Here is a 27078-nt window from a genome sequence, read left to right as displayed (position 1 = left end):
GACAATGAGGAAGATGATGATGAGACTCAAATACCTGATTGGAGCGACAACTTGAGTTTTTCGTCAGGGCAGGAAGAGGTTGGCTCTGAGGACGACGGGTGTAATAACACACAGGGTGATGATGACGAGGTTGGAGATCCCACTTACTGTCAACCCACAGTCAGCCAGTCGATGAGGTCAGCAGAGAAGGTGGAGGAGGATGCTAGTGACGACGAGGTCAGGTTGCGCCTTCCTGGACAGAGTCGTAGTACTGGAAGCACATCAACAGCTGCATCCTCAAACACAACTCTGCCTCTGACCACAAGTCGTGGTGGCTCTTCAGGTCGCATGGGTGCTAAGCCTTGCATAGCCTGGGCATTTTTTCAGATCAATAAGGATGACCCAACTCGTGTTATCTGTAACATTTGTCAGCAAAAGCTAAGTAGAGGCCAAAAAATACATAGTTCGAGTACTTCATGCATGAACCGGCATATGGATATAAAGCATAAGTTGCAGTGGGAAGCTCACTGTGATACAATGCGGCCTAGCCGGCTGGGCCAACCACCGTCTGCCACGTCTTGTGCATCCACGGCCTCTTCATCCTCTGTGACTGGGGTGACAGCAGTCACACCTGTTTTGGGACGCAGACCTGCCACCTCTTTACCCGCAACAGCCAGCGTGATTGGCAGGTCATGATTTTCTTTGGAGGTGGAATCACCAGCTGGTGTTCATCGCTGTCCGACATAGAGAGCACCACCTTTGGATCAAGGCAACCTAACATGTCCACCTGCATGTTCCTCACAGACCGGCAGTTTGCCGGGGACACCCTTCTCAACCCCGTCTAAGCACAACAGCCAGCCCTCGGTCCCTCAGATGTGGACAAGTAAAAGACCATTTCCTCCTAACCATGAGAAAGCTAAGAGGTTGAATTTCACCATCTGCAAGCTCTTGGATACAGAAATGCTGCCTTTCCGCCTGGTGGACACAGAGGATTTTCGAGACCTTATGTCCGTCGCAGTGCCCCAGTACCACATGCCCAGTCGGCACTACTTCTCAAAGAAAGGTGTGCCTGCGCTCCACCAGCATGTTGCACACAACATCACCGCTTCTTTGAGAAACTCTGTGTGTGACAGGGTGCATTTCACCACAGACACTTGGACGAGTAGGCATGGACAGGGTCGTTACATGTCGCTGACTGGGCACTGGGTAACTATGGTGACAGCAGGACAAGGGGCTGCTGTCCAAGTCTTGCCGTCCCCACGAGTTGTGCGTCAATGCTCTTTATCTCGAAGTTCCTGCACTGCTTCTGCCTCCTCAACCTCCTGTCGGTCCTCCACCTGCACCCAAAGCCTGTCTGGTCATGCCACAAGCTTTCTAACTGCGCAGAAAGGATCCTGCACACCTCCTTACTATGCTGGCTGCAGGGCTCAACGTCATCAGGCGGTTTTTACTTTGAAATGTCTGGGAAAAGTGAGTCACACAGCTGAGGAGTTGTGGTCAGCTCTGGAGAACCAGTTTCATGAATGGTTGTCTCCACTGGACCTAAAACCAGGGAAGGCCGTGTGTGACAATGCTGCAAACCTGGTTGCGGCCCTTCACCGGGGCAATGTCACACACGTGCCTTGTATGGCTCACGTGTTGAACCTGGTTGTCCAGCAATTTTTAGCCCACTATCCCGGACTAGATGGCCTTCTGCAGAGGGCACTGTCGCTGTGTGCTCACTTCCACCGTTCGCATCCTGCAGCTCAGCGACTTACATCTCTACAGAAGTCGTTGGGCCTGCCACTTCACCGGCTAAAATGCGATGTGCCTACCCGGTGGAATTCAACTCTGCACATGTTGCAGCGACTGTGGCAGCACCGACATGCCCTGGTGCAATATGTTCTGACGTATAGCCTGGGCCAAAGAGATCCAGAGGTGGGGCAAATCACGCTGGATGAGTGGTCTCAGATCAGGGACCTATGCAACCTTCTGCACAGTTTTGAAATGGCGACGAAGATGTTTAGTGCTGACGATGCCATTATCAGCATGACTATTCCGGTGACTTACATGCTGGAGCACATGTTAAACAGAATTCGGAGTCAGGTGGTGGCACAAGAGGAGGTGGAGGAAGTAGAGGAGGAGGAGTTGTATGCGGAAGGGCTAACATCTGCAAGGTCCAGACGGTCGGCAGCACCAAGGTGGCAGACATGTGAGGGTGGGGGAGATGGTTTTACCACGGCGCATGGTAGCAGCCAAACTAGTGAGGAAGGTGCAGGAGCCCAGGAAGAAGTGGAGGACGAACTGATGGAAGACTCATCAGATGAGGGAGACCTTGATCACATTTCTGTTGTGCGAGGTTGGGGGGAGAGGGCAGAGGAAGGAAGCATGATTGTTACCTCGCCACCAACACAACAGGGACTTGGTGCTCCTGAATGCGCAACACACATGAGTGCCTTCTTGCTGCACTACCTGCAACATGACCCTCGAATTGTGAGAATTAGAAATAATCCTGACTACTGGGTTGCCACACTGTTAGATTCCCGGTACAAAAGTAAATTTGCAGAAATTATTCATGCCATAGAAAGGGATGCACGCATGCAGGAGTATCAGCAGAGACTGTTGCAGAATCTTACATGTGCTTTTCCACAAAACACCAGTGGGGCACGTAGTGAATCTCACAGTTCCAACTTGCCAACCGTGGGACCGTCGAGTGTTCAGCAATCAAACCGTAACAGAAACACAGTATCTGCTGGTAACATCAATTTTGCGGAATCATTTCACCACTTTTTTAGCCCATCCTTTGCAAGGCCACAGGAGACAAGAAGTTTGACACATAGTCAACGCCTAGAGACGATGGTACAGGTGTATCTCCAAGTAAACATTGAAGCCATGACTGTGTCACTGGACCCTTGCTCTTTTTGGGCTTCCAATCTGGGTAAATTGCCAGAGCTCGCCACTTACTCCTTGGAGATCTTGTCATGCCCCGCAGCCAGCGTTCTCTCTGAACGTGTGTTCAGCGCTGCTGGTGGTGTGCTGACAGATAAGCGCACGCGGCTCTCCACTGATAATGTAGACAGACTCACGTTCATAAAGATGAAGAAATCATGGATCTGAAAGGACTTTTCTACCCCTGTGTCATCCTGGGGAGAGTAAAAGCTTGATGATTTGTTAAAATCACCTCACCAACCGTTTTAAGCTTTCAAATTACTAATCATGTTTATTTGTATCTTGGCTGGAAAATAATTTGGGCCTTGTAGCAGTGTGCAGTACTGATTCTAATAGGCCATCTATACTAAACTCCACCAGATTTAAAATTACTAATCATTTTTATCTGTATCTTGTCTGGAAAATAATTTGGGCCTTGTAGCAGTTTGCAGTACTTATTCTATTAGGCCATCTATACTATGCTCCACCAGCTTTCAAATTAATAAAAATTTTTAGCAGCATCTAGCCCGGAAAATAATTTTGGGGCTCCTAGATGCGCAAGACACATGAGTGCCTTCTTGCTGTACTACCTGCAACATGACCGTCAGATTGTCAGAATTTGAAATAATCCTGACTACTCGGTTGCTTCACTCTTAGATCACCCACACTCTTCGATCAACCTTTTCATTTTAATAAAGAACAAAAAAATGGTCATTTTTGAAATTATAAGCATTAGCAGGTTAATAGAAACTGAAATCAAACAGTTTTCAACTCAAAACTTTATTCTAGGTGATGTTACATTTGCACATAGGACCCCTTGTTCGAAACGAGCTTCTGAACTCTCTCGTCCATTGAATTTGTCAGGTTTTGGATGGTTTCTGCTTCAATTGTTTTGCATGAGGACAGAATACCCTCCCAGAGCTGTTGCTTAGATGTGAACTGCCTCCCGCCATCATAGACACTCCTTTTGATGATGCTCCAGAGGTTCTCAATGGGGTTGAGGTCAGGGGAGCATGGGGGTCACACCATAAGTTTGTCCCCTTTTATGCTCATATCAGCCAGAGATGCAGATGTGTTATGTGCAGCATGAGACGGTGCATTATCATGCATGAAATGATCTTGCTGCGGAATACACGGTTCTTCTTCTTGAACCATGGCAGGAAGTGCTGTTTGAGAAACTCCACATACATTATGGAGTTCATCTTTACCCCTTCAGGGATCCTAAAGGGGCTGACAATCTCTCTCCCCATGATTCCAGCCCAAAACAATACTCCACCTCCTCCTAGTTGGCGCCGTAGCCATGTTTGCATGGGGTGTCCATCAACCAGCCATCCTCCACTCCATCCATCTGGACCATCGAGCGTTGCACGGCACTCATCGGTGAACAAAACAGTTTTGAAGTCAGTCTTCATGTATTGTTTGGCACACTGGAGCCGTTTCTGCTTGTGTACAGTGGATAGAGGAGGTTGACAGGATGGCTTACGCACAGCTGCAAACCTCTGAAGGACCCTGCATCTTGTTGTTCGGGGGACGTTGGAGGCACCAGCAGCTTCAAAAACTTGTCTGCCGCTATGACAAGGCTTTTTTGCCGCTGCTCTTTTAACCTGACGCATTTGCCTGTAGGAAAGAGTCCTCAATTTTCCCTTTTGAGCACGCACACGTGTGTACTGTGAATCAGCTACATACTTCTTGATTGTGCGATGATCAGGATGAAGTGTCTTGGCAATGTTGATTGTAGTCATGCCTTGACCTAAACACTCCACAATTTGTTGCTTCTCAGCAGCCGACACATCCTTTTTCTTTCCCATTTTGGCAGATAATGTAGGCTGCTTAATAATGTGGGACATCCTTCTTAAGTAGTCTTGCCTTTCATTGGACACACCTGCCAGACTAATTAGCACAGGTGTCTGCAATTGCTTACAGTGATATAAAGAGCCCTGACACACATCACCATCAATGAGTTTAACTGACAAACAAAAAAATTCTTACCTTATCACTCCTAAACACTTTTTGCATAATAATTTGGAACACAGTGTACATGTGCTTTTCCACAAAACACCAGTGGTTCACGTAGTGAATCTTACAGTTCTAACTTGCCAACCGTGGTCTGTATGGAGTTGTTCAATAAAGGGCCCAAAATTAAGATAACATCGACGGGTGACGTCTCTATGAATACGAATTCCTAAGTATTTGATACCCTGTGAGGGCCAGGCAAATGGAAAGTTGGACTGGATGGAATCCTGTATGGATTTGGGGAGGGAGACATCGAGGGCCTCAGACTTCGCTGCATTGATTTTAAAATTTGACCATGTAACAAAGTGATCTATTTCAGCCATAACAGCAGGGATGGATATATGTGATTGAGTGATATATACTAGGACATCATCAGCAAATTCAGAGCACTTGTACTCGGTGCCTCCCACCTCAATCCACCTAATATTGGGGTTATGGCGAATTGATGAGAGCAGGTGCTCCGTCACTAGGATGTATAAGAGAGGGGACAGAGGACATCCCTGCCTTGTCCCATTGGTGATTATGAAAGGTGATGAAAATGTTCCATTTATCTTCAGCCTAGGTGACGTATTGCGATACAGGGCTGTGATTTTGCCTATAAAAGGGTCCCCTAGACCCCTACCCCAAGCTTTTTTAGAGAATAATATATGGCGTGCCAGGAGACTCTATGGAATGCTTTCTCAGCATCCAACGAGAGTATCTAATTACACATTTTTAACTGCATCTAGCCCAGGAAATACTTTGTGCCTAGTAGCAGTGTCTGCTAGTCAGCGGATAATCCCAGCTCTTAAGCAAGCTACACCACCTGTAGTTTGGACACTTAATTTTTTCAAAGGAAATGGTTCGTGCCCCTGGGACACTCAGTGAAGAGCATCGGGGAGGCACCCCAAGGCACATGGGCTGGGACTGGCGGTAGGACACCTTGCGGTAGACCGCCAAGCTCGATCCTTATAAAAGCTTTTTAACTGCAGCAGTTTTAGTGGATGCTACTGGAGCTGGAATTACCACGGCTGCTGGCATGAGACTTGCCCTTAAATAGATCCTTGTAAAAGGATTTAAAGTGTACTCATTCAAATTAGAGAGACAATTTAAATTAAAAAGATTAGACCTGCTCGCTCGACCCACTAGCGGACAGGCACCAGTATTGGGAGAGGGGGGCTGGCCGTCAGGGTCCACCGCAGCTCTGGCACAAACCCGGCGACACCGAGGTCGCACGGGCAGGAACGGACTGGCCGTGTCGGCTTCGCACTTTTTTGGTTTTAGAAGGGCATGACATGCCTATATCTGTGTCTCCCCCTCCTTTTACTCCTCCACCTCTTTTCTTTTCGCATGACTATATGTACTTGTCACTTTTCCATGTGTTAGTTGTGTCTTCTGAGCAGTTTGTCAGCTTTTGGACACCTTTGAAGGTGTTTTCTATGTGTTTCTATGTGTTTTTGTTTGCCTGCCATTGGTTTTAACGGTGTTTGAAGGTGTTCTACGAACAGTTCGACGAACAGTTCGGCGAACATACGGGTGTTCGACGAACCGAACTCGAACAATACGGGGGTGGCTCAACACTACTTACAGGTAGCTCTCCAGAAACATGAGGTGAACTGAACCCCTCGATCCGACACAATGTGGAGGGGTAGGCCATGGAGACAGAAGATATGACGGAAAAAATCCTTGGCCAGCTCAGATGCAGACGGGAGACCAGGCAGAGGGATGAAGTGGGCCATCTTAGAGAAGCGGTCGGCGACCACCCAAATGACTGTACAACCGGCAGAAACAGGGAGATCAGTAATAAAGTCCATGGCAATGTGCTGCCACGGGGCAGCAGGTACGGGAAGAGGCAGGAGGCGACCGGCTGGAAGATGTCTGGGAACTTTGTTGCGGGCACAGGACGAACAGGCCGAGACGAAGTCTACCACATCCTTGCGCAGGGTAGGCCACGAGTAACGGTGGGTAATGAGTAGGAAGTTCTTCTTTTGGCCAGCATGGCCGGCTAGTTTAGATGAATGACCCCAGTGAAGAACCTTCTCACGATCTGGTACCACTACAAACGTCTTACCGGGTGGAAGACGAGTCAGATCCAAGGGGGCCACATTCATCACTTTGGAGGGGTCGATGATGTGCATAGGCTCCTCCTCTTGATCGGAGGACAGGAAGGATCGGGACAAGGCGTCAGCTTTAACATTCTTGTCCGCTGGGCGGAAATGTAGGACGAAGTCGAAGCAGGCGAAGAACAAAGACCACCGGGCCTGACGCGGATTGAGTCTTTGGGCATTCTGGAGGTATGCCAGGTTTTTTTGATCCGTATAGATGATCACCGGGTATTGAGTAGGCAGGCAAACAAAAACACATAGAAACACATAGAAAACACCTTCAAAGGTGTATAAAAGCTGACAAACTGCTCAGAAGACACAACTAACACATGGAAAAGTGACAAGTACATATAGTCATGCGAAAAGAAAAGAGGTGGAGGAGTAAAAGGAGGGGGAGACACAGATATAGGCATGTCATGCCCTTCTAAAATCCAAAAAGTGAGAAGCCGACACAGCCAGTCCGCTCCTGCCCGTGCCACCTCCGTGTCGCCGGGTTTGTGCCAGAGCCGCTGTGAACCCTGACGGCCAGCCCCCCTCTCCCAATACTGGTGCCTGTCCGCTGGTGGGTCGAGCGAGCCCCCCTGTGGTGGAGGCAGCTCTAAGCTTTTTAATTTAAATTGTCTCTCTAATTTGAATGAATACACTTTAAATCCATTTACAAGGATCTATTGGAGGGCAAGTCTCATGCCAGCAGCCGCGTAATTCCAGCTCCAGTAGCGTCCACTAAAGCTGCTGCAGTTAAAAAGCTTTTATAAGGATCGAGCTCGGCTGTCCACCGCAAGGCATCCTACTGCCAGTCCCAGCCCCTATGCCTTGGGGTGCCTCCTGATGCTCTTCACTGAGTATCCCGTGGTCCCGAAGCGTTTCCTTTGAAATAATTAAGTGTCCAAACTACAGGTGGTGTAGCTTGCTTAACAGCCGGGATAATCCGATGACTAGCAGACACTGCTACTAGGCACAAAGCATTTCCTGGGCTAGATGCAGTTAAAAATTTGTAATTAGAAACTCTCGTTGGATGCTGAGAAAGCATTCCATAGAGTCTCCTGGCACGCCATATATTATTCTCTTAAAAAGTTTGGGGTAGGGGTCTAGGGGACCCTTTTATAGCCAAAATCACGTCCCTGTATCGCAATACGTCACCTAGGCTGCAGATAAATGGAACTGTAGCACCCTGAGGGCTCGGTTGCTACAGAGGTATTGCACCTCACCCAGAGGTGTGATATCCCACTCTCAGGTAAGGATGGAGTGTGGATCAGGACCCGACACCTGCATGCATTACACCACATTGCCGTGGGGCAGGGCGACCAATATGCCCCTGAGATGGGCACGACAGTCCCTGTCCCTGGCTGGAGTGGGGGGAGGGAACACTGAGGAAGGGGAACCCTGTAGTGCATGAGCAGGGAGGAAGCAGTTCCTGGGTGCATTGAGAAGGGAGTATAAAAGGTGGGCACCATCTTAGTTCAGTGCAGAGAAGTCTGAGCAGAAGTGACAGGGAGCAGGGGCTCTGCATGAGCTCTGCTCCGGAGGCGGGCCTAGTAACAGAGGCCCAGGCCTGGAAAAGGGAGAAGGAAGGAAGAGGAGCGGAGAAGGCTCCAGGAACGAGGAACGAAGGGATCCCAGGGGTGCGGACGGGCGAGTCGCCACCGCACGCCCGAATCCACCTGCGTGGAGGGGTCAGGCCAAAGGGGGAGACCGGTCCCTGAAACTAGTGGAGGCGGGAAACGACCCTCAGCTAGAAACCGGAGGCTGTGACATTTTATGTGGCGCAGCCCCTCGCTACACCCGCTAGGAAGGCACCACATAGGGTCAGGGAAACTGGCGCCAAGTTTACCAAGAGGAGGCCCGAGGCAGCTGGACAGAAGAGTTGGTAAGAAAGGCCAGACAAAGGACACACAAAGGGAGTCCTGTGAAGCGCTCCAAAGTTATCTGGGAGTTGTCTGAGCCCCTCACCTGGTGAGCACAGTACGACGTGGGCAGCCGTTACCTGCAGACGTGGTCTGGATAATAAGAACTGTGAGTAAAGGCCCTGGACTGCATCACTGACTCCGTGTCGTTACTGCTGCTGCCCTGCACCATCACCCCCATCCTCCGCATACACTGCCCTGAGGCTATACTCCTCCCGTGGGGAGTTATGCTACGCTCTGCTGCACCCACAACACCAGCCTCAGCGGTCTGCCCTGCAGCGGCGGTTCACTCTGACCGCAATCCACGGGTGGCGTAGTCAGACATTTAAACAACAAAACCACATAAATAGTTCCGCCACAGGTTTGACCGCCCTGAGCCACGGAACTGGGTCGCCGCCACGGAGACTACAACCACCAGCATCCACCAAAAAGGGTCCGGCTCCGGGTGTCCCAAGGCCCAGGGGGCGCGTCAGAACATTTTCATCACCTTTCATAATCACCAATGGGACAAGGCAGGGATGTCCTCTGTCCCCTCTCTTATACAGTGGTGGCCAAAAGTATTGGCACCCCTGCAATTCTGTCAGATAATACTCAGTTTCTTCCTGAAAATGACTGCAATCACAAATTCTTTGGTGTTATTATCTTCATTTAATTTGCTTGCAAGGAAAAAACACAAAAGAGAATGAAGCAAAAAGCAAATCATTGATCATTTCACACAAAACTCCAAAAATGGGCCGGACAAAAGTATTGGCACCCTCAGCCTAATACTTGGTTGCACAACCTTTAGCCAAAATAACTGCGAACAACCGCTTCCGGTAACCATCAATGAGTTTCTTACAATGCTCTTCTGGAATTGTAGACCATTCTTCTTTGGCAAACTGCTCCAGGTCCCTGATATTTGAAGGGTGCCTTCTCCAAACTGCCATTTTGAGATCTCTCCACAGGTGTTCTATGGGATTCAGGTCTGGACTCATTGCTGGCCACCTTAGAAGTCTCCAGTGCTTTCTCTCAAACCATTTTATAGAGCTTTTGGAAGTGTGTTTTGGGTCATTGTCCTGCTGGAAGACCCATGACCTCTGAGGGAGACCCAGCTTTCTCACACTGGGCCCTACATTATGCTGCAAAATTTGTTGGTAGTCTTCAGACTTCATAATGCCATGCACACGGTCAAGCAGTCCAGTGCCAGAGGCAGCAAAGCAACCCTAAAACATCAGGGAACCTCCGCCTTGTTTGACTGTAGGGACTGTGTTCTTTTCTTTGAATGCCTCTTTTTTTTCCTGTGCACTCTATGTTGATGCTTTTTGCCAAAAAGCTCTACTTTTGTCTCATCTGACTAGAGAACATTCTTACAAAATGTTTTAGGCTTTCTCAGGTAAGTTTTGGCAAACTCCAGCCTGGCTTTTTTATGTCTCGGGGTAAGAAGTGGGGTCTTCCTGGGTATCCTACCATACAGTCCCTTTTCATTCAGACGCCGACGGATAGTACGGGTTGACACTGTTGTACCCTCGGACTGCAGGGCAGCTTGAACTTGTTTGGATGTTAGTCAAGGTTCTTTATCCACCATCCGCACAATCTTGTGTTGAAATCTCTCGTCAATTTTTCTTTTCCGTCCACATCTAGGGAGGTTAGCCACAGTGCCATGGGCTTTAAACTTCTTGATGACACTGCGCATGGAAGACACAGGAACATTCAGGTCTTTGGAGATGGACTTGTAGCCTTGAGATTGCTCATGCTTCCTCACAACTTGGTTTCTCAAGTCCTCAGACAGTTCTTTGGTCTTCTTTCTTTTCTCCATGCTCAATGTGGTACACACAAGGACACAGGACAGAGGTTGAGTCAACTTTAATCCATGTTAACTGGCTGCAAGTGTGATTTAGTTATTGCCAACACCTGTCAGGTGCCACAGGTAAGTTACAGGTGCTGTTAATTACATGAATTAGAGAAGCATCACATGATTTTTCAAACAGTGCCAATACTTTTGTCCACCCCCTTTTTTAGGTTTGGTTTGGAATTGTATCCAATTTGGCTTTAGGACAATTCTTTTTGTGTTTTTTCATTGAAGACAAATTAAATGAAGATAATAATACCAAAGAATTTGTGATTGCAATCATTTTCAGGAAGAAACAGAGTATTATCTGACAGAATTGCAGGGGTGCCAATACTTTTGGCCACCACTGTACATCCTAGTGACGGAGCACCTGCTCTCGTCAATTCGCCATAACCCCAATATTAGGTGGATTGAGATGGGAGGCACCGAGTACAAGTGCTCTCTATTTGCTGATGATGTCCTAGTATATATCACTCAATCACATATATCCATCCCTGCTGTTATGGCTGAAATAGATCACTTTGTTACATGGTCAAATTTTAAAATCAATGCAGCGAAGTCTGAGGCCCTCGATGTCTCCCTCCCCAAATCCATACAGGATTCCATCCAGTCCAACTTTCCCTTTGCCTGGCCCTCACAGGGTATCAAATACTTAGGAATTCCTATTCATAGAGACCTCTCCCATCTATGTTATCTTAATTTTGGGCCCTTTATTGAACAACTCCATACAGACCACGGTTGGCAAGTTAGAACTGTAAGATTCACTACGTGAACCACTGGTGTTTTGTGGAAAAGCACATGTACACTGTGTTCCAAATTATTATGCAAAAAGTGTTTAGGAGTGATAAGGGAAGAATTTGTTTGTTTGTCAGTTAAACTCATTGATGGTGATGTGTGTCAGGGCTCTTTATATCACTGTAAGCAATTGCAGACACCTGTGCTAATTAGTTTGGCAGGTGTGTCCAATGAAAGGCAAGACTACTTAAGAAGGCTGTCCCACATTATTAAGCAGCCTACATTTTCTGCCAAAATGGGAAAGAAAAAGGATGTGTCGGCTGCTGAGAAGCAACAAATTGTGGAGTGTTTAGGTCAAGGCATGACTACAATCAACATTGTGCGATGATCAGGATGAAGTGTCTTGGCAATCAAGAAGTATGTAGCTGATTCACAGTACACACGTGTGCGTGCTGATAAGGGCAAATTGAGGACTCTTTCCTACAGGCAATTACGTCAGGTTAAAAGAGCAGCGGCAAAAAAGCCTTGTCATAGCAGCAGACAAGTTTTTGAAGCTGCTGGTGCCTCCAACGTCCCCCGAACAACAAGATGCAGGGTCCTTCAGAGGTTTGCAGCTGTGCATACGCCATCCTGTCGACCTCCTCTATCCACTTCACACAAGCAGAAACGGCTCCAGTGGGCCAAACATTACATGAAGACTGATTTCAAAACTGTTTTGTTCACGGATGAGTGCCGTGCAACGCTCGATGGTCCAGATGGATGGAGTGGAGGATGGCTGGTTGATGGACACCCCACGCAAACACGGCTACAGCGCCAACAAGGAGGAAGTGGAGTAATGTTTTGGGCTGGAATCATGGGGAGAGAGATTGTCGGCCCCTTTAGGATCCCTGAAGGGGTAAAGATGAACTCCATAATGTATGTGGAGTTTCTCAAACAGCACTTCCTGCCATGGTTCAAGAAGAAGAACCGTGTATTCCACAGCAAGATCATTTTTATGCATGATAATGCACCGTCTCATGCTGCACATAACACATCTGCATCTCTGGCTGATATGGGCAAAAAAGGGGACAAACTTATGGTGTGACCCCCATGCTCCCCTGACCTCTAACCCATTCAGAACCTCTGGAGCATCATCAAAAGGAGTGTCTATGATGGCGGGAGGCAGTTCACATCTAAGCAACAGCTCTGGGAGGGTATTCTGTCCTCATGCAAAATAATTGAAGCAGAAACCATCCAAAACCTGACAAATTCAATGGACGAGAGAGTTCAGAAGCTCCTTTCGAACAAGGGGTCCTATGTGCAAATGTAACATCACCTAGAATAAAGTTTTGAGTTGAAAACTGTTTGATTTCAGTTTCTAATAACCTGCTAATGCTTATAATTTCAAAAATGACAATTTTTTTGGTCTTTATTAAAATGAAAAGGTTGATCGAAGAGTGTGGGGGATCTAAGAGTGTGGCAACCCAGTAGTCAGGATTACTTCGAATTCTGACAATCTGAGGGTCATGTTGCAGGTAGTGCAGCAAGAAGGCACTTATGTGTCTTGCGCATCTCGGAGCCCCAAAATTATTTTCCGGGCTAGATGCAGCTAAAAATTATTATTAATTTTAAATCTGGTGGAGCTTAGTATAGATGGCCTAATAGAATCAGTACTGCACACTGCTACAAAGCCCAAATTATTTTCCAGCCAAGATACAGATAAACATGATTAGTAATTTTAAATCTGGTGGAGCTTAGTATAGATGGCCTAATAGAATCAGTACTGCACACTGCTACAAAGCCCAAATAATTTTCCAGCCAAGATACAGATAAACATGATTAGTAATTTGAAGCTTAAAATGGTTGGTGAGGTGATTTTAACCAATCATCAAGCTTTTACTCTCCCCAGGATGACACAGGGGTAGAAAAGTCGTTTCGGATCCATGATTTGTTCATCTTTATAAACGTGAGTCTGTCTACATTATCAGTGGAGAGCCGCGTGCGCTTATCTGTCAGCACACCACCAGCAGCGCTGAACACACGTTCAGACAGAACGCTGGCTGCGGGGCATGACAAGATCTCCAAGGCGTAAGTGGCTAGCTCCGGCCATTTATCCAGATTGGAAGCCCAAAAAGAGCAAGGGTCCAGTGACACAGTCGTGGCTTTAATGTTTACTTGGAGATACTCCTGTACCATCGTCTCTAGGCGTTGACTATGTGTCAGACTTCTTGTCTCCTGTGGCCTTGCAAAGGATGGGCTAAAAAAGTGGTGAAATGATTCCGCAAAATTGATGTTACCAGCAGATACTGTGTTTCTGTTATGGTTTGAATGCTGAACACTCGACGGTCCCACGGTTGGCAAGTTGGAACTGTGAGATTCAGTACGTGCACCACTGGTGTTTTGTGGAAAAGCACATGTAAGATTCTGCAACAGTCTCTGCTGATACTCCTGCATGCGTGCATCCCTTTCTATGGCAGGAATAATTTCTGCAAATTTACTTTTGTACCGGGGATCTAACAGTGTGGCAACCCAGTAGTCAGGATTATTTCTAATTCTCACAATTCGAGGGTCATGTTGCAGGTAGTGCAGCAAGAAGGCACTCATGTGTGTTGCGCATCCAGGAGCACCAAGTCCTTGTTGTGTTGGTGGCGAGGTAACAATCATGCTTCCTTCCTCTGTCCTCTCCCCCCAACCTCGCACAACAGAAATGTGATCAAGGTCTCCCTCATCTGATGAGTCTTCCATCAGTTCGTCCTCCACTTCTTCCTGGGCTCCTGCACCTTCCTCACTAGTTTGGCTGCTACCATGCGCCCTGGTAAAACCATCTCCCCCACCCTCACATGCCTGCCGCCTTGGTGCTGCCGACCGTCTGGACCTTGCAGATGTTAGCCCTTCCGCATACAACTCCTCCTCCTCTACTTCCTCCACCTCATCTTGTGCCACCACCTGACTCCGAATTCTGTTTAACATGTGCTCCAGCATGTAAATCACCGGAATAGTCATGCTGATAATGGCATCGTCAGCACTAAACATCTTCGTCGCCATTTCAAAACTGTGCAGAAGGGTGCATAGGTCCCTGATCTGAGACCACTCCTCCAGCGTGATTTGCCCCACCTCTGAATCTCGTTGGCCCAGGCTATACGTCAGAACGTATTGCACCAGGGCTTGTCGGTGCTGCCACAGTCGCTGCAACATGTGCAGAGTTGAATTCCACCGGGTAGGCACATCGCATTTTAGCCGGTGAAGTGGCAGGCCCAACGACTTCTGTAGAGATGTAAGTCGCTGAGCTGCGGGATGCGAACGGCGGAAGTGAGCACACAGCGACCGTGCCCTCTGCAGAAGGCCATCTAGTCTGGGATAGTGGGCTAAAAATTGCTGGACAACCAGGTTCAACACGTGAGCCATACAAGGCACGTGTGTGACATTGCCCCGGCGAAGGGCCGCACCCAGGTTTGCAGCATTGTCGCACACGGCCTTCCCTGGTTTCAGGTCCAGTGGAGACAACCATTCATGAAATTGGTTCTCCAGAGCTGACCACAACTCCTCAGCTGTGTGACTCACATTTCCCAGACATTTCAATGTAAAAACCGCCTGATGACGTTGAGCCCTACTGCCAGCATAGTAAGGAGGTGTGCAGGATCCCTTCTGCGCAGTTAGAAAGCTTGTGGCATGACCAGACAGGCTTTGGGTGCAGGTGGAAGACCGAGAGGAGGTTGAGGAGGCAGAAGCAGTGGAGGAACTTTGACATAAAGAGGATTGACGCACAACTCGTGGGGACGGCAAGACTTGGACAGCAGTCCCTTGTCCTGCTGTCACCATAGTTACCCAGTGCCCAGTCAGCGACATGTAACGCCCCTGTCCATGCCTACTCGTCCAAGTGTCTGTGGTGAAATGCACCCTGTCACACACAGAGTTTCTCAAAGAAGCGGTGATGTTGTGTGCGACATGCTGGTGGAGCGCAGGCACACCTTTCTTTGAGAAGTAGTGCCGACTGGGCATCTGGTACTGGGGCACTGCGACGGACATAAGGTCTCGAAAATCCTCTGTGTCCACCAGGCGGAAAGGCAGCATTTCTGTAGCCAAGAGCTTGCAGATGGTGAAATTCAACCTCTTAGCTTTCTCATGGCTAGGAGGAAATGGTCTTTTACTTGTCCACATCTGAGGTACCGAGGGCTGGCTATTGTGCTTAGACGGGGTTGATAAGGGTGTCCCCGGCAAACTGCCGGTCTGTGAGGAAGATGCAGGCAGACATGTTAGGTTGCCTTGATCCAAAGGTGGTGCTATCGATGTCGGACAGCGCTCAACACCAGCTGGTGTTCCCACCTCCAAAGAAAATGATGACCTGCCAATCACGCTGGCTGTTGCGGGTAAAGAGGTGGCAGGTCTGCGCCCCAAAACAGGTGTGACTGCTGTCCCCCCAGTCACAGAGGATGAAGAGGCCGCGGATGCACAAGATATGGCAGACGGTGGTTGGCCCGGCCGGCTAGGCCGCATTGTAGCACACTGAGCTTCCCACTGCAACTTATGCTTCATGTCCATGTGCCGGTTCATGCATGAAGTACTCAAACTATGTATTTTTTGGCCTCTACTTAGCTTTTGCTGACAAATGTTACAGATAACACGAGTTGGGTCATCTTTATCGATCTGAAAAAATGCCCAGGCTATGCAAGGCTTAGCACCCATGCGACCTGAAGAGCCACCACGACTTGTGGTGAGAGGCAGAGTTGTGTTTGAGGATGCAGTTGTTGACGTGCTTCCAGTACTACGTCTCTGTCCAGGAAGGCGCAACCTGACCTCGTCGTCACTAGCATCTTCCTCCACCTCCTCTGCTGACCTCATCTCTTGGCTGACTGTGGGTTGACAGTAAGTGGGATCTCCAACCTCATCATCATCACCCTGTGCGTTATCACACCCGTCGTCCTCAGAGCCAACCTGTTCCTGCCCTGACAAAAAACTAAAGTTGTCGCTCCAATCAGGTATTTGAGCCTTATCATTGTCTTCCTCATTGTCTCCACCAACAGGAGTTACAGTTTGGGAATGAGGGTCTACATTATGGTCAGAACCTTCTGCGTCTGGTCCTGGATCCGACTCATAAAGATTCTGGGCATCAGTGCAGATCATTTCCTCGTCTGGATTCACAGAAGCGCTGGAGTCGACCTCTGATTTCCAGGCTATAGTATGAGTAAACAGCTCTGCAGACTCAACCATCTGTTCTACCTCATACTCAGACGGGCAGCTGGAGATTTGGGAGCTGTGAGGAAGCAAGTGCGATTGGGGTGACACCTTTGAGGACTGGAGTATTTGTGATGTTGAAGTTGATGTGGAGGAGAGCCCACTTAAAGGAGCACTTGATATCCGTTGAAGCACCTGCTGTTTTTGTGCCTCATCTGGAATTTGTAGCGATTGGCGTGGCCGTAAGAAAGGGATCTTATCACATTGTCCGCTAAAAGAAGTAGACATTTTAGTTTGGCTGGAAGATGGTCTTTCTTCTGCAGATGTTACTGTTGCTTTAACACCTACCCCACGGACACAACCTTTTTTCCCCTTCCCAACACGCCTATTCCCCTTTCCACCAGCAGCAGGCCTTTTTCCACTCATTTTGGTGGTTAACTAATTCACAACTCTGGAATTGTTTGCACAAAAAAACAATGGATGGTAACCGAGCAGAGCTGAGTGGCCAAACTGTGGTATTAGGCCAAAACTATTGGCTGGGTTAGATGCAGAAAAAAATTATATTCAATTTGCAACCTGATGGAGGTCAGTATAGATGGACTAATACAACAAGTCCCACACACAGCTAGAAGCCCAATATTTTTTTCAGAGGTAGATGCAGAAAAAAATTATATTCAGTTTGCAACCTGATGGAGGTCTGTATAGATGGATTAATAGAACAAGACCCACACACAGCTAGAAGCCCAATATTTTTTCAGAGGTAGATGCAGAAAAAAATATATTCAGTTTGCAACCTGATGGAGGTCAGTATAGATGGACTAATACAACAAGTCCCACACACAGCTAGAAGCCCAATATTTTTTCAGAGGTAGATGCAGAAAAAAATATATTCAGTTTGCAACCTGATGGAGGTCAGTATAGATGGACTAATACAACAAGTCCCACACACAGCTAGAAGCCCAATATTTTTTCAGAGGTAGATGCAGAAAAAAATATATTCAGTTTGCAACCTGATGGAGGTCAGTATAGATGGACTAATACAACAAGTCCCACACACAGCTAGAAGCCCAATATTTTTTCAGAGGTAGATGCAGAAAAAAATATATTCAGTTTGCAACCTGATGGAGGTCAGTATAGATGGACTAATACAACAAGTCCCACACACAGCTAGAAGCCCAAATATTTTTTCAGAGGTACTGTAGATGCAGATAAAAATTATTTTTAATTTGCAACCTGATGGAGGTCAGTATAGATGGACTAATAGAGAAAGTCCGACACACTGCTAGAAGGCAAAATATTTTTTCAGAGCTAGATGCAGAAAAAAATTATATTCAGTTTGCAACCTGATGGAGGTCAGTATAGATGGACTAACAGAGAAAGTCCCACACACTGCTAGAAGGCCAAATATTTTTTCAGAGCTAGATGCAGAAAAAAATTATATTCAGTTTGCAACCTGATGGAGGTCTGTATAGATGGATTAATAGAACAAGACCCACACACAGCTAGAAGCCCAATATTTTTTCAGAGGTAGATGCAGAAAAAAATATATTCAGTTTGCAACCTGATGGAGGTCAGTATAGATGGACTAATACAACAAGTCCCACACACAGCTAGAAGCCCAATATTTTTTCAGAGGTAGATGCAGAAAAAAATATATTCAGTTTGCAACCTGATGGAGGTCAGTATAGATGGACTAATACAACAAGTCCCACACACAGCTAGAAGCCCAATATTTTTTCAGAGGTAGATGCAGAAAAAAATATATTCAGTTTGCAACCTGATGGAGGTCAGTATAGATGGACTAATACAACAAGTCCCACACACAGCTAGAAGCCCAATATTTTTTCAGAGGTAGATGCAGAAAAAAATATATTCAGTTTGCAACCTGATGGAGGTCAGTATAGATGGACTAATACAACAAGTCCCACACACAGCTAGAAGCCCAAATATTTTTTCAGAGGTACTGTAGATGCAGATAAAAATTATTTTTAATTTGCAACCTGATGGAGGTCAGTATAGATGGACTAATAGAGAAAGTCCGACACACTGCTAGAAGGCCAAATATTTTTTCAGAGCTAGATGCAGAAAAAAATTATATTCAGTTTGCAACCTGATGGAGGTCAGTATAGATGGACTAACAGAGAAAGTCCCACACACAGCTAGAAGGCCAAATATTTTTTCAGAGCTAGATGCAGAAAAAAATTATATTCAGTTTGCAACCTGATGGAGGTCTGTATAGATGGATTAATAGAACAAGACCCACACACAGCTAGAAGCCCAATATTTTTTCAGAGGTAGATGCAGAAAAAAATATATTCAGTTTGCAACCTGATGGAGGTCAGTATAGATGGACTAATACAACAAGTCCCACACACAGCTAGAAGCCCAATATTTTTTCAGAGGTAGATGCAGAAAAAAATATATTCAGTTTGCAACCTGATGGAGGTCAGTATAGATGGACTAATACAACAAGTCCCACACACAGCTAGAAGCCCAAATATTTTTTCAGAGATACTGTAGATGCAGATAAAAATTATTTTTAATTTGCAACCTGATGGAGGTCAGTATAGATGGACTAATAGAGAAAGTCTGACACACTGCTAGAAGGCCAAATATTTTTTCAGAGCTAGATGCAGAAAAAAATTATATTCAGTTTGCAACCTGATGGAGGTCAGTATAGATGGACTAACAGAGAAAGTCCCACACACAGCTAGAAGGCCAAATATTTTTTCAGAGCTAGATGCAGAAAAAAATTATATTCAGTTTGCAACCTGATGGAGGTCTGTATAGATGGATTAATAGAACAAGACCCACACACAGCTAGAAGCCCAATATTTTTTCAGAGGTAGATGCAGAAAAAAATATATTCAGTTTGCAACCTGATGGAGGTCAGTATAGATGAACTAATACAACAAGTCCCACACACAGCTAGAAGCCCAATATTTTTTCAGAGGTAGATGCAGAAAAAAATATATTCAGTTTGCAACCTGATGGAGGTCAGTATAGATGGACTAATACAACAAGTCCCACACACAGCTAGAAGCCCAATATTTTTTCAGAGGTAGATGCAGAAAAAAATATATTCAGTTTGCAACCTGATGGAGGTCTGTATAGATGGACTAATACAACAAGTCCCACACACAGCTAGAAGCCCAAATATTTTTTCAGAGGTACTGTAGATGCAGATAAAAATTATTTTTAATTTGCAACCTGATGGAGGTCAGTATAGATGGACTAATAGAGAAAGTCCGACACACTGCTAGAAGGCCAAATATTTTTTCAGAGCTAGATGCAGAAAAAAATTATATTCAGTTTGCAACCTGATGGAGGTCAGTATAGATGGACTAATAGAATGATGCTATGCCCATAAGATTTTACTTCACTAGGTGCAGTAAAAAAATTGGTATTCTATACACAGGTGGTATATCTTGCAACACAGATAGGCTACTCCACTGACTAACACACTCTGCAATAGGCCAAAAAGGATTAGCTTTGCTAGATTCAGCCAAATGCTGTGAAAAAAACTTGCACAGCACTGGCACAGACCTGCCTGGCAAAAACTGATAGGAACTCATGTAACCTAGTCCTGAAAAGGACTCCAATTACAATTAGTCTTTACTCCCACAATCTATCTATTTAAGAGCACAGACCTGCCTGATAAAAGTCGTAGGAAATGCTGTAACCTAGTCCTTAAAAGGACTGCAATCACAACTATTCCCTACTCCCAAGCTATCTGTATATTTGTGCGAAAATTGGCTTGAAATTAACAAGGTATAGCGCACACAGCAACAGTGGTGCCGTCTAACACGCAGCTGCAGCAGTGAGAAAATGGTGGCGACGGGGAAAATGGCTTGGTCTTATAGGGCAAGGACATGTGACATACACTGCCAATGACACATGCCCTTGCTTGTGTGAAAAAAAGCACTTCGCTCCGTGTGTGCGCTGCTGATAGGCTGACAGATTGCACCTCCCCACTGCAAATGCGGGAAAGAGAAAAAAAAATGGAGATCTTCATTGTTCCTGCAGAGATCCATCCCCTGCCCCTCCCCCCACCCCGCTGTACACTCAAACTGCGTATTAACATTAATTTTCATCATTACTGAGAAAAAAATCCAGTTATGATTTTGGTGCACGAACAGTTATCGAACATAACCTCGAACAGCCGAATTTTTCTCAAATTGTTCGTGTTCGCCGAACGGCTCGAACACCGCCCAAAACAGCTCAAATTTGAGATTGGCGAACAGTTCGAGTAGAACAACGCTCATCTCTACTCGTCTTCAGCAGAAACCGGAGCAGGAGGCGTACCTGTAGACTTGGAAAAGGAGTTAAGTACCACGGGTTTGAGAAGAGATACATGGAAGGAGTTTGGGATCCGTAAGTTGGCCGGGAGTTTCAATTTATAGGCCACCGGGTTGATCTGTTTGATAACCTCTAGTGGGCCGATGAACCGAGGCCCTAACTTATAGGAAGGAATCTTGAGCCGGACATATTTGGATGAGAGCCAGACTTTATCTCCGGGACGGAATTGTGGAGGATCCAGGCGTTTTTTGTCGGCGTGTCTCTTCATCCGCTCGGACGACTGAAGGAGTGCAGATCGGGTACTCTCCCAAATGGAGGAAAATTTGCTAACGAGAGATTCCGCGGCCGGGTTGTCCACAGAGGTGGAGACAGGAAAAGGGATCCGAGGATGCTGACCGAAGACTACAAAAAACGGGGATTTAGAAGAAGATTCGCTCTCGTGATTGTTGTAAGAGAACTCGGCCCATGGTAGGAGATCCACCTAGTCAGAATGGTGGGCATTAACGAAGTGCCGGAGGTAACTGGTCAAATTCTGATTGATCCGCTCCACTTGACCATTGGACTGTGGGTGGTAAGCGGAGGAGAAGTCCAGGGTGACGTCCAGCAGTTTACATGTGGCTCTCCAGAAGCGTGAGGTGAACTGAACCCCACGATCCGACACGATGTGGAGAGGCAGACCATGGAGACGGAAGATGTGGCGGATAAAGTCTTTAGCTAGCTCGGGAGCAGACGGGAGGCCTGGCAGGGGAATAAAATGAGCCATTTTGGAAAAGCGGTCAGCGACCACCCAAATGACCGTACAACCGGCAGAGACGGGGAGATCTGTTATGAAGTCCATAGCTATATGTTGCCACGGGGCAGCAGGCACAGGCAGAGGAAGAAGGCGGCCGGCAGGCAGGTGTCTCGGAACTTTGTTGCGGGCGCAGGACACACAAGCAGAAACAAAGTCAATTACATCCTTGTGCAGGGTAGGCCACCAGTAGTGCCGGGTAATAAGCTGGAGGGTCTTTCTCTGACCGGCGTGCCCAGCTAGCTTAGACGAGTGACCCCAGTGTAGAATCTTCTCCCGATCGGACTCCATTACGAACGTCTTACCGGGAGGGAGACGATTTAGGCCCACGGGGGCTACCTGCATTACTCTGGCGGGATCGATGATGTGTTTAGGCTCCTCCTCAAGATCAGACACCAGAAAGGATCGGGACAGGGCGTCAGCTTTGATGTTTTTGTCAGCCGGACGAAAATGAAGAATGAAATCAAAGCGGGCAAAAAACAAAGACCACCGGGCTTGGCGCGGGTTAAGTCTCTGGGCGCTCTGGAGATATGCCAAGTTCTTGTGGTCAGTGTAAATTATTACCGGGTGGAGAGCCCCCTCGAGCAGGTAACGCCACTCCTCCAGTGCCATCTTAATGGCCAACAATTCTCGGTCTCCTATAGAATAATTGCGCTCAGAAGAGGAGAAAAGTTTGGAGAAAAAGCCGCAGGTTACCTTTCTTCCGGAAGAAGATTTTTGGGTAAGTACCGGCCCAGCTCCGGAGGAGGAGGCGTCAACTTCTAGGAAGAATTGTTTGTTGCCATCCGGACGATGCAGCACCGAGGCGGAGAGGAAGGCCTGTTTTAAGGAAAGAAATGCCTCCTCTGCTTCGGGTGGCCATTCTCTGGGGTTCGTACCTTTACGGGTGAGAGCAGAGATAGGGGCGGTCCGGGAAGAGAAGTGCGGTATGAACAGGCGGTAATAGTTGGCGAAGCCCAGGAACCGCTGAATAGCCTTCAACCCCTCTGGTCGGGGCCACTTCTGGATGGCAGACAGTTTCTCAGGATCCATTTGTAGACCAGTCTGAGAGATTATGTAGCCTAGAAATGGAAGAGAGGTCTGCTCAAAGATGCACTTCTCATATTTAGCGTAGAGGTGGTTCTGCCTGAGCCTGAGCAGGACCTGACGAACGTCCCTCCGGTGAGTAGGAAGATCCGGAGAGAAGACCAAGATATCGTCCAGGTACACCACCACGCAGGAGTAGAGAAGATCACGGAAGATGTCATTGACCAACTCTTGAAAGACGGCAGGAGCGTTACAGAGACCGAAGGGCATCACAAGGTACTCATAGTGGCCGTCCCGGGTATTGAATGCCGTCTTCCACTCATCCCCCTGACGGATACGAACCAGGTTATACGCCCCACGGAGATCCAGTTTGGTGAAGATTCTAGCCCCCCTCAGACGGTCAAATAATTCAGGAATAAGCGGAAGGGGGTATTTATTCTTCACAGCAATCTGGTTTAGGCCTCTATAGTCTATACATGGATGGAGTGAGCCGTCCTTATTTTTGACAAAGAAGAAGCCTGCTCCCGCCGGGGAGGTAGATTTCCGGATAAATCCCCGGGCCAGGTTCTCCTCAATATATTCAGACATGGACCGGGTTTCAGCAGCGGACAAAGGGTAGATTCGCCCACGGGGAGGAGTAGAGCCGGGCATCAGGTCGATTGGGCAGTCGTATGGTCTATGAGGAGGTAAAGTCTCTGTCTCTTTTTTATTGAAGACATCCGCATAAGACCAATAGGGAACCGGAAGACCGGGCAGATTGGCTGGGGTAGGAGAAGGACGGGCAGGACGAACGGGAACTAGACAAGTCTTATGGCAGTCCTGTCCCCAGCGAAGGACCTCTCCGGTCTGCCAGTCAAGCACGGGTGCATGTTTCTGGAGCCAAGGCAGGCCAAGCAATAGTGCGTGAGAGAGTCCAGGCAGAACATGAAAGGAGATGCTCTCAGAATGCAGCATTCCCACCTGCAGAGTCAGAGATTCGGTGATGAGTTGGATGGGATGTGGTAAGAGGCCCCCATCCACGGCGGCGACAGATAAAGGTACGGCCAGAGGTTTGGTGGGAATGTGGTATTTTTCTACCAGGGATTGAGAGATGAGATTTCCAGCAGCTCCAGAGTCAAGTTGAGCCAGTTCAAAATAGCGGTTCTCTCCGCAGAAGATAGAGACAGACAGCATCAGGGATGGAGAGGGTTTACTTTTGTCTAGGGCGACCTCTCCGAGCGATCCTAGACACAGGCGTTTCCCGACCTCTCAGGGCAGGAACGGATCCGGTGCTCCTTACTGCCACAGTAGAAACAGCTCCCCTCGGCACGACGTAAGTCTTGACGGGTCTTGACCATCTTGGTCTGGTCGACCTGTATAGGCTCAGGTGAGTGTGCCTGGAGAGTGACGGGTCTCTGGGAGGTAGGGACTAGACGTGGAATCCTCCTCTCACGGGTGACCTCCCTAGCGCGCTCCTGGAACCGGATGTCAATCCGGGTGGCAAGTGTAATCAAGTCGTCGAGAGTGGTAGGAATGTCCCGACCGGTGAGTTCATCTTTAATATGGCCGGACAGACCCTCCCAGAAGACGGACACCAGGGCGTCGTTGTCCCAGGCCAGCTCCGAAGCAAGGGTACGGAACCGTATGGCATATTGGCCCACGGTGAGACTCCCTTGACGGAGGCGTAGCAGAGATGAGGCGGATGAGGTCCTCTGTCTGGGTTCGTCGAAGACCTTCCGGAAAGCCGTGAGAAAGGCTGGCAGGTCGGACACCAGGGGGTCTCCTCTCTCCCATAGAGGATTTAGCCAAGCCAGTGCCTCTCCCGTGAGATGGGACATGATGAAGGCTACTTTGGCCTGGTCGGAATTAAACTGGTGGGACTGGTGTTCAAAGTGCAGGGTGCACTGGTTAATGAAGCCCCGAGCTTGAGCGGAGTCGCCTCCGAAGCGAGGAGGTGCAGAAAGCCGGATTCCAGAGCAGGATACTATGGTATTGGTGGTTGCTGGTGGGGCAGTCAAAGTGTCCAGGCGAGTATTGACATTCCGCAGGTGACCCAGGATGGACTCCTGTTGGGACCTCTGTCGGGACAGTTCATGACGAAGGTCCGAGAGCGAGGGAGCTTGGGTGCCACCGGGTTCCATGGCCCGAGCAAACTGTAACGGGTCTGGGAGGCGGAACCTCTGAGCAACTTATACAAGCGGGTGGTCCTTGCAAGGAAGCGGGTGGCGACCAGGAAAGACAGGCAGGCAGTCACAGCAGGTGACCGGGACAGTCTCTGGGTAAACGGGCAGGAGGTCACAGCAAGTGACCGGGACAGTCTCTGGGTAAACGGGCAGGAGGTCACGGCAAGTGACCAGGACAGTCTCTGAGTAAACGGGCAGGAGGTCACAGCAAGTGACCGGGACAGTCTCTGGGTAAACGGGCAGGTACGACCTGTGATGGCTAAGCCTCCAGGTAGGCTAACAGGCAGGTAGCAGATGAGCGCTCCCAGGTGAGCGGGCAAGAGTCTCTGGACTGGCAGGTGGTCACAGCATGTGACGGCGGAGCCTCTAGGTAGGCTAACAGGCAGGTAGCAGATGAGCGCTCCCAGGTGAGCGGGCAAGAGTCTCTGGACTGGCAGGTGGTCACAGCACGTGACGGCGGAGCCTCTAGGTAGGCTAACAGGCAGGTAGCAGATGAGCGCTCCCAGGTGAGCGGGCAAGAGTCTCTGGACTGGCAGGTGGTCACAGCACGTGACGGCGGAGCCTCCAGGTAGGCTATCAGGCAGGTAGCAGGTGAGCGCTCCCAGGTGAGCGGGCAAGCTGGTCCATAGACAGACTGACAGGTGTCGGAAGGCAGACCGTCGGACCTCAGGCTAGCAAGCAGGAAAGCGGATGACAGGCAGGAATCAGGCGGCAAACTGGCAGGAGACTGGCAGGTAACTGGCAGGTAACAGGCAACAGGACCTGAGGGCTGAAGCAGAGTAGTGAACAGTGCAACAACATTGCTCGGGCACCTCCATTTTGGAGGAGGTGCCTTATATATGGAGGGATCCTCCGGCCATTGGCCGGGGACTCCTTAGGGCGACGCGCGCGGCCCCTTTAAGAGAGGGGGAGCGCGCGCGCGCCCTAAGCACAGTGACCGGGGGAGAGCGGCCGCTGCAAGCAGAGCGGGAGGAAGCCGCCGGGCACGGAGCAGAGAGGTGAGGGGAACAGCGTCCCTGTCTAGCAGGAGGCAGGGACGCCGACGCTACACTCTACTTCCTCCACCTCCTCTTGTGCCACCACCTGACTCCGAATTCTGTTTAACATGTGCTCCAGCATGTAAATCACCGGAATAGTCATGCTGATAATGGCATCGACAGCACTAAACATCTTCGTCGCCATTTCAAAACTGTGCAGAAGGGTGCATAGGTCCCTGATCTGAGACCACTCCTCCAGCGTGATTTGCCCCACCTCTGGATCTCGTTGGCACAGGCTATACGTCAGAATGTATTGCATCAGGGCTTGTCGGTGCTGCCACAGTCACTGCAACATGTGCAGAGTTGAATTCCACCGGGTAGGCACATCGCATTTTAGCCGGTGAAGTGGCAGGCCCAACGACTTCTGTAGAGATGTAAGTCGCTGAGGGACGCGAATGGCGGAAGTGAGCACACAGCGACCGTGCCCTCTGCAGAAGGCCATCTAGTCCGGGATAGTGGGCTAAAAATTGCTGGACAACCAGGTTCAACACGTGAGCCATACAAGGCACGTGTGTGACATTGCCCCGGCGAAGGGCCGCACCCAGGTTTGCAGCATTGTCGCACACGGCCTTCCCTGGTTTCAGGTCCAGTGGAGACAACCATTCATGAAATTGGTTCTCCAGAGCTGACCACAACTCCTCAGCTGTGTGACTCACTTTTCCCAGACATTTCAAAGTAAAAACGGCCTGATGACATTGAGCCCTACTGCCAGCATAGTAAGGAGGTGTGCAGGATCCCTTCTGCGCAGTTAGAAAGCTTGTGGCATGACCAGACAGGCTTTGGGTGCAGGTGGAGGACCGAGAGGAGGTTGAGGAGGCAGAAGCAGTGGAGGAACTTTGAGATAAAGAGGATTGACGCACAACTCGTGGGGACGGCAAGACTTGGACAGCAGCCCCTTGTCCTGCTGTCACCATAGTTACCCAGTGCCCAGTCAGCGACATGTAACGCCCCTGTCTATGCCTACTCGTCCAAGTGTCTGTGGTGAAATGCACCCTGTCACACACAGAGTTTCTCAAAGAAGCGGTGATGTTGTGTGCGACATGCTGGTGGAGCGCAGGCACACCTTTCTTTGAGAAGTAGTGCCGACTGGGCATCTGGTACTGGGGCACTGCGACGGACATAAGGTCTCGAAAATCCTCTGTGTCCACCAGGCGGAAAGGCAG

This window comes from Phyllobates terribilis, unplaced genomic scaffold, assembly GCF_046119375.1.
Source record: "Phyllobates terribilis strain yellow unplaced genomic scaffold, ASM4611937v1 Scaffold_10__3_contigs__length_209671492, whole genome shotgun sequence".
NCBI lineage: Eukaryota > Metazoa > Chordata > Amphibia > Anura > Dendrobatidae > Phyllobates > Phyllobates terribilis.
Note: the sequence above shows the minus strand (reverse complement) of the source record.